Source organism: Myotis brandtii, unplaced genomic scaffold (assembly GCF_000412655.1).
Source record: "Myotis brandtii unplaced genomic scaffold, ASM41265v1 scaffold1170, whole genome shotgun sequence".
In the NCBI taxonomy this organism is placed as follows: domain Eukaryota; kingdom Metazoa; phylum Chordata; class Mammalia; order Chiroptera; family Vespertilionidae; genus Myotis; species Myotis brandtii.
This window is the reverse complement of record NW_005354050.1, coordinates 416,854-426,162: the sequence shown is the minus strand read 5'-3', so window position 1 is coordinate 426,162 and position 9,309 is coordinate 416,854. Positions and strand designations below refer to the sequence as shown.

Genomic DNA, 9,309 nt, shown 5'->3' with positions numbered 1-9,309 from the left:
TGAATACTAAGTCTATAGTGCCCAATACTGAATGAATAAATGCATGAATAACCTTTGGGGTACTTCTCTGGTCTTTCTTACAGGTTTACCCTCCTTTATTCAGAGAAATAACAGTGAGTCAGACAAGTCCCGAATGGTCTATGTTCTCTCATTTCCATGACTTTGCACATGATAGTCTCTCTGTTAGAATGATTTTCAGCTCCCTCCTCCTTTTGGCTAATTCCTATTTAGTCTTCTAAATTCAATTTTAAGTATCACCTTCCAGGATCCAACAGCCTACATTGGCACATCTCCCTCAGTGTCCCCATAAAATCCTCTGCATCGCTGTGTACTCTTATCAGTACGCATATAGAGGCAGTAAGATAAGCTTCAGAGTCAGACACATCTGAATTCAAATAATAATTCTAACACTTACTGTGTGATCTTGGATGCTGCTAAACATTAAGTTCTTGATTTTAAAACCGAAAATGACAGCATTTTGCTTAGAATATCACCTCATACATAACAGATTTAATAACTTATTATACTCGCATTGTACTGTACTTGCAGGTTAGCTTCTCTGACTTTTCCTCTAAACCACACACTTCTTGAGGAAAGGAACAAGTATTTTATTTCTGTGTAAGCGACATGGTAGGCACTTAATAATTTTTGATGACTAAATAAATATTACTCCCAATATAGTAAAATTAATTTGCCACTTGAAATATTTTCTGTAATGAGATGGAAAACAAGTGACTAAAGAAAATAAACTCCGCCGTAACCGGTTTGGCTCAATGGATAGAGCATCGGCCTGCGGACTCAAGGGTCCTAGGTTCGATTCCAGTCAAGGGCGTGTGCCTTGGCTGCGGGCACATCCCCAGTGGGGAGTGTGCAGGAGGCAGCTGATCCATGTTTCTCTCTCATCGATGTTTCTGACTCTCTGTCCCTCTCCCTTCCTCTCTGTGGAAAATCAATAAAATATATATTAAAAAAAAGAAAAAGAAAAGAAACTCCATTAATGTCAGTTTCAAAAATGGAAACGGTCTTTATTCACATTGGTTTTAGGATTTACTGTTAATTATACATGTTACGAAGTACCAAATGATTTAATATCTTACTTCAACGCAACTGATCACATCTGCCTCAGGAACTGAATACCTATAATTTTTTCACGGTATAAACTGAGTGGCCAGATTATTATGACCACCTGACGTTTGTAGGCAAATTAGCTATAATTTCGCGCTGAAGCTACTAGAGGGCCAGACCATTATAAATGGAAGCAGGTGTTGTTTACCACGACAGAAGTGATTTTTTTCTGAAGAGATGTGTAAACAATGCAATTTAACAGCCTTTGAACGTGGGATATATTTGAACGTGAGCGGCCAGATTATTATGACCACCCCATCAGTACTTTGTTGGGCCACCTTTTGCCTTCAATACTGCAGCGATTCTTCTTGACATTGACTCCATGAGATGTTGAAAGGTGATGCAAGGAATCTGACACCATGCCTGATGAATAGCACTGTCCAGTTCTGTGAGATTTGATGGTTGTGGAACCAGCTGCCTGATGGCTCTTTTAACTTCGCCCCACAAATGCTCAATTGGATTGAGATCTGGTGATTGTGGGGGCCACCTAAGCAAGGTAAAGTCTCCCTCATGTTCTTGAAACCACTCCTGCACAATATGAGCACCGTGGCATGGCGCATTGTCTTGTTGGAAGAAGCCATCTCCATTGGGATACGCCATCAACATGATAGGATGAACTTGATCAGCAACAATACTTAGGTATGTTGTGCTATTCAGACGTTGTTACACACAAATTAAAGGGCCCAAATCATGCCAGGAAAACATGCCCCAAACCATAACACTGCCCCCACCAGCTTGAAGGGTTGTACTCTGCATGTGGGGTGCATGCTTTCATGCTGTTTCTGCCAAATTCTCACTCTGCCATCTGCATGATGCAACTTGAAACATGATTCATTGGACCACATGACTTTTTTCCAATGCTCCACTGTCCAATCCTTGTGTTCCTGTGCGAATTGGAGACGCTTTATCTTGGTAACTGCAGACAGCAAAGGTGTTTGAACAGGCCTTCGGCTTCCATATCCCATACGATGCAGTGTACAGCTAATTTGCCTACAAATGTCAGGTGGTCATAATAATCTGGCCACTCACGTTCAAATATATCCCACGTTCAAAGGCTGTTAAATCGCATTGTTTACCCATATCTTCAGGAAAAAAAATCACTTCTGTCGTGGTAAATAACCTGCTTCCCTATTTATAATGGTCTGGCCCGCTAGCAACTTCAGTGCGAAATTATAGCTAATTTGCCTACAAACATCACGTGGTCATAATAATCTGGCCACTCAGTGTATATTAACCATAAAATTACCAAGTCACACATAAGGCTATCTTTATTTAAACAACCACTTAGAAAAGTTATAGTAAAATAGACAACTTTTTAAAACTGAGGAAATTTTTAAGCACAGCAAAACTTAATTAAAATCTTTTATACTCCTTACGGAAATGAGAAGAAAGTGTTTCATGGTCTGGAAATTTTGACTTAACAATATAAAAATATACTAGTTACTTAATGTAATATTTAATGGACCTTTTCATTATAATGTTTAATTATTTGGCTTGAGTAAGAGTATTGGTAAGGCCTCTTTCTGAGAGTGCTTTCATTTTATATTTGATCTTCAATATATTTTAATCTTCAAATTATTTTTACAAATCTGCCCTAGAAGCTGATATAATACTTGTCCTATTTCTTCCTCCTTTCCTTGATATTCAAGGATAGTTTTACTTTAGTATTACATGTTGAACATAAACTGAGTATTTTTACATATAAAATGGAATTCTGACTCTGACGTACAACCTTTACTTTGAGCCATTTTTAAATTCATCATTCAATGGAATAAGAACTTTACAATGATAATGATTCCAAACTGTTATAGAATATGAACCCAATGGTGGGAAACTGTATACCATGACACTTGTAGAATACAAATGGTCATTGCTTTGTGTTAATTTATATAACCCACTGATTATTATAACCAGTATGTATTTTACTGGCTTCTAAAAATCTCATACTGGATACATGACATTAATACAGACTCCAAAGTGAGCAAAAATATTTCTCATTTTATTTAATTTTTTAAAATGAAAAAGGATTTCTTTCCAAAGAGACACTATGTTGAGTAGATGACTACTACATTAGGAGTTAAAACTGTATAGAAAATAGGTGCCCTTGATTACTTCAATAATTAATATTGAAATTAAAAAATCGAAATCCATTACAGGGTTAGTAAAGTACAAAATGGAAAAAAATATCTCCAGACAAACTCATTTGTAGTAAAAGCATAAAAATATAGACCAGAAGGATACAGTCTCAGAATTTTCAGATTATCTCTGGGAAGAAAGAAAAAGGAATAGGTTCAGAGAAGAGAATGACAGTAAAGTCTTCAATTCCATATGAAATTTTTATTTCCTTAAAATAATCTTAAACAATTATGATAATTTGTTGAAACTGCATGGTGGGTATATGGGTTTTGCTTTATTATTTTCCATTATTTTCTAAAGGTTTACATTATTTCATAATACCAATAAATCTTTTTATTTAATATGTATTATTTTATTTTTTATTGATTTCAGAGAGGAAGGGAGAGGGAGAGACAGAAACATCAATAATGGAAGAGAATCATTGATTGGCTGCCTCCCTCCTTCACGCCCCATACTGGGGGATCAAGCCTGCAACCCAACCCAGACATGTGCCCTAACAGGGAATCGAACCCTGGCCTCCTGGTTCATAGGTTGATGCTCAACCACTTAGCTATGCCAGCTGGGCTTTATTATTTATTTGTTTGTTTGTTAAATATCGATTTGTTGTTCCATTTATTTATGCATTCATTAATTGATTCTTGTATGTGTCCTGACCAGGGATCAAACCCACAACCTTGGCGTATTGGGAAGCTTTTTCTTATATACAGTGGGGCCTTGACTTATGAGTGTCCGACTAACGAGTTTTTTGAGATACCAGCTGTCTCTCTGCTGATTTTTTGCATTGAGCTGACAGAGTAATTTGAGTTAACGAGCTCCTTAACGAGCTCGGTCTCAGAATGAATTAAACTCGTAAGTCAAGGCCCCACTGTATATCTGCTTAGAGGGTAAACTAGCAAAACCTTATTAGAGGACATTTTAAAACTATGATCAAATGTCTCATAGTTGCCCTGGCCAGGTGGCTCCATTGGGTGGAAGCTTCTTCCAGTACACCAAAAGGCAGGTTGTGGGTTCGATCCCAGGTCAGGGCGCATAAGGGAGGCAACCAATCCATGTTTCCCTCTCTCTCTCTCTCTCTCAAAAATTTTTTTAAATTAGTTTCAGAGTTGAGCCTCATCTTTCTCCCCCATTGCAGTGGTTCCTCTTGAATAAAGTCTTTAACATCTTTAAAAAATATGTCAATATCCTTTAACATAGTCCAACACTAGAAACATACTCTTAAGAAAAATCAGTCCTGGCTGGTATGGCTCAGTTGCTTGAAGCATTGTCCCATACACCAAAAAGTGGCAGGTTCGATTCCCAGTTAGGGCGCATACCCAGGTTGCAGTTGGCGGACTGAACTCAATTTTGGACAGTTTAATTTGAAAAGCATTTTAGACATCTAGGTAGACTGTTCCATTATCTGTCAAAGCAGGGATGGAGATAAAATCGGAGGACAGTATAACTACAATTACCAAAGCTAAGGGAGACAAGTCAGCCAGGCTTGAAAGGCCAAGGACCAATAATAAAAGAAAAGGCAATATATTAAAAACTCAGAGAATAAGTGGCAGCCTGAGAGGTAGGAGAACCTGAAAAGTACAGTTAACACTGAATGATTGGTATTTATTTTCTTCTTTTTTTGCTAATGTCATTTTCTTCTTATAATGAACATCTCTCTATATATAAAAGCCTAATATGCAAAGTGTCCCCTTAGGAGTTCGACCAGGAGACCAGGAGTTCAATCACTCGCTATAACGTGCACTGACCACCAGGGGGCGGCATGGAATGAAGGAAGGCCCCGACCGATAGCCAGCAGCTGGGGAAGGGAGGCACCAGCCAGCAGCCACTAGGGACCCTGCCTGTACACGAATTTCGTGCACTGGGCCTCTAGTTACTTTAGAATAAGAAAAAATATGTAGTTTTAAATTATTACTATAACTCCCATCCATGTATTTTTCAACTTTGTGAGACAAAGTTTAATGGTTTTCTGGCCTATCTCAAAGTCATTATGATTCACACTAGAGGCCCGGTGCACAAAATTCGTGTGCTCATGGGGGGGTGTCTCTCAGCCTGGCCTGCACCCTCTCGCAGTATGGGAGCCCTTGGGGGATATCTGACTGGCAGCTTAGGCCCGCTCCCGGCAGTCAGACATCCTTAGCGCTGCTGTGGAGGCTTGAGAGGCTCCCGCCACTGCCGCTGGGCTTGCCAGCCATGAGCCTGGCTTCTGGCTGAGCAGTGCTCCCCCTGTGGGAGCACACTGACCATCAGGGGGCAGCTCCTGCATTGTGGTCTGCCCCCTGGTGGTCAGTGCGCATCCTATCGACCGGTTGTTATGCCATTCGATCAATTTGCATATTAGCCTTTTATTGTATAGGATAATTCAATATAACTGAATTATTAGTGTCTCTAATCAATGATTTTATTTTCCAAGCCCTTTTTAAAATACACACCCCTCATTACTACTGTAAGCCATCTGGAACTACTTAACTTTGCCAGCATGATAATTTTCAACTAGTTCCTGGGATATCTGTCTTCCCCCGCCTTGAGAAATCCACGCAGACAAATGCATAACTGAGGAAATACTGCTCTAAAAATGTAGTGACATGTACCTCTAGTAACAACTTAAGAGTGTTTCTTCCAGATTAAAATAGATTTATCCTCAGTATAATACAAAGAAATAAAATGCACAGTATTGACCCATGTAACCTATACAAGTAGCCTCATATTCACATCCACTGTAAGACCAGTTATAAAATTTTTATTTGCAAATTATTTCAAAGCTATAAAATATCTCACGTTTTTCTTTTTAAATATATTTTTATTGATTTCAGAGAGGGAGAGGGAGAGAGAGAGATAGAAACCTCAATGATGACAGAGAATCACTGATCAGTGGCTTCCTGCACGCCCCACACTGGAAATCAAGCCCCCAATCTAGGCATGTTCCCTAATCTCCTGGCTCATCAGTAGACGCTCAACCATTGTGCCATGCAGGCTGGGTGTCACTACCTCCTTTTAAAAGAGACTCTCTCACTGACCTCAGAAATCCTAATATCATGTCATTAGAAAATATTTCATTATTTTTCTTTCAAAATGTTACATGTTGTTATCTAGTAGAGGAGAATCTAAGTACATATTTCCCATTTTTAAGACTAATGGCAAAAACGTTATCTCAAATACTGCTCTGAAAAACTCTGATGTTACTAATTATAACTATATTTTGTCCATTTAAACCTTGATCCTTTATTTACCTCTAAGTAACTGCTTATCTCAAGCTTGTCCTGGGCTTTGAATTTACCAAAATGATGAATGATAAGTAGATCTGCTGTTCTTATTCTAAAAGTCTTTTGAGAAGCAAAATTTTGAAAAAAAACCTTTACTATGTTTTTTAAAAGCAAACTTTCAACTAGTGTATACGAAAAACAGTATTAAGATAAGCACCTTTATTTTTTTTCTTCAGAGAACCTCAGTGTATTTAGCAGCTACATATTGTATACTTCTAAAATTCTGACAGAAAAAAACACACTAGAGATTTATGAAACTGGCATTAAACACTGTTAATTTCTTCTTACACTAGTCCCAACTATCAAATTGGTGAATATATAGTTCAGGTAACTTCACTTAAGAACTTAAGCATGCATTTGACAAGCATGATAATTTTTAAAGAATATTAAGAATTCCCAAAATAAACAGAGTAGGTGGGTATGGTATTTGAGAAAATACTTAGAAAAACAATCTTCACCTTCCCCAAATAGGCAATTCCAACAAATTCCTAATCAGAGTTATTTAAGAATATTTCTTAGGAAATTTGAGAACCCAACATTTCAAATATGTTAGGGAGTTTTTCCATTTATTTGTTGTTCCACTTATTTATGCATTCATTAGTTGATTCTTGTATGTGCCCTGACCAGAGATCAAACCCACAACCTTGGCATATTGGGAAGTTTTGTATTGAGAAATGTTGAAATTATTTGTACATAATCTGTCATTTCTGAATCTGAATCCATAGTTTTCTCATCTGTAAAATAAAGTGCTTGGGCAGAAAATGATCTACCCTTACCATGTCTTCCAATATTGATTTTTGTAACTAAGTGATATGATTTCCTTTTATAAATAAAATAAAAACAAAGCGTTAAAAGTATTTCTAAGTTCTGGGGGGAGGGGTTAGTTTTTGGCTTATCTGTTAAAAATCTTGAAGTTAGTTTACATAAACAAACCAGCCATTTTATATATGAATAAAAATAGGTTAATGGCCTCTGCACAAAACACAGTATAAATGACGAAATTTGATTTAAAGCAAAATAATATCTTCCAACTTTAATTTTGGTAGTTTTACTTCAAATTCAAACTTTATTCTTCATTACATAGCCATTGTATCATTTGAATACTTTTTCTAGTTTACACAGTTATCGAAACTAATCTCACTGCCCTTCGATACGGAAAAACACACATCTACTTGTCATCATCTTTATACAGAGTTCATTCTTTTTAAAATATATATATTTTTATTGATTTTCCGAGAGGAAGGGAGAGGGAAAGAGAGACAGAAACATCAATGATGAGAGAGAATCATTGATTGGCCCTTGATGGGAATCGAACCCAACCCAGGACCCTTCAAAGACCCAGGTGGACACTATCCACTGAGCCAACGGGCTAGAGCAGATTTCATTCTTTTAAAAGCCTTGAATGACAAATATTTATAGTTATTCTGAACTAATGACTCTCTTTTTAATGGAACTTCTCCAATGTTTCTCTCTTTAAATTCTGCAACAGCATTTGTAAAGGTAAGAACTGTCCAAATAGAATCAGTCTGATTCTGAAGTAAATTCTTCCACTTTATTACACGTTTTCATTTTGTTTTTTAAAAGAAGTTTTAAGTGTTTTTATATACTGTTAAAAAATGACATTTCGGAAGCCCTTTTCAATGGCAAATTACAAACACTAGGAAGTCTCTAAAATGTTAATACTATTTGTAATACCACATGGGTGGTGGTATTACATGCCATTTTTTTTTCATTCGCCAAAAAACATTACTTTGGTAATTGGCGAGTATTTCAAAATTTAAATTTAAATCTCTTATAAAGTGTGGAACATCAACACAGTCCATTTCTATAGCAATATGTTAAATGTTTCTTACCTATCGATAAGCTTAAGCTTTAACAGGAAAATTTTGATCAGCTATCTGTTAGGTTGAATGAAGACAAAAGATTTACTTTCCAGGCCCTTCTCTTAATTTAGGCCTTTGAAAGGATCCAAGAAGTGAGTCTGAATTTAATTGCAGTGAATCTTGCAGTAGAAAACTTTTGGGGGGGACCAAACTTAACACCTTTCATTACAACCATCAGCAGAATGGCAAAGGATTCCCAGGTTGACCAATGTTCCCAGAAACTTGTTAGTATTCTCCTGTCATTATTCCAGAGCAATTCCATTTGGAAAGAGACGCGATTGTCAACCGTTTCTATTTCAAGCCCATAAAAACCAGAACTGGGATGAAAGGCAAAAGCCCTGACCTTTCTATTTTCGACTTTCATCTGTGTAGCTAAGCCATCTGCTGTCTCTCTCCGACCCCATCTACTTAATGGACTGAAAACACTGCACCTAATTGCAGTTTTATCCAAGCAGCCTGACTTTCCCACTTGAACGAATTAGGGCTTTTTCAGGTGTCTCTCACCTGAAGGCTCGCGTGTAAAATTGTGCTTACCCTTCCCCCCCGATTCCACCCACCTCCCTCAATGGTGAGTTATCAAATATCGTCAAACCGGGAGACTGGGCTCCAGCGCATTAAGGCACCTAGAGCGCTTCCCTCCACCGCGGAGCGCCCGACGGGAGAGTCCACCCAGCGGGTCTCCTGCGACCACGGGCCGGGGTCACCTCTCATCCGCCTAGAACCGAGCCGCGCGTCTCCGCCGCCCAACAACCAGGCACTCGGACAGGAAAGAAAGACAGACCCGGGCGGGAGAGGAGCGCCCGGAGGAAGGGACCCGGGAAGAGGGCGCCTTCGGACCTCCCGAGGCACGAAGGGGACAGGGATGGTGAAGCGGACCGAGAAGTGGGAGGTCGGGGGGAACTGTGAGC

At 38.4% G+C, this 9,309-nt stretch overlaps 1 protein-coding gene across 1 annotated transcript in view; it reads right to left on the bottom strand.

The window, feature by feature from the left end:
- Nucleotides 1-922: 922 nt before the first annotated feature.
- Nucleotides 923-9,309, bottom strand: part of RAD51C (RAD51 paralog C) — a 51,699-nt gene continuing 43,312 nt past the window's right edge. The window contains exon 10 of the mRNA XM_014529901.1: nt 923-939. The gene's annotated coding sequence lies outside the window, so the exon portion shown is untranslated. The remainder of the gene's footprint in view (nt 940-9,309) is intronic.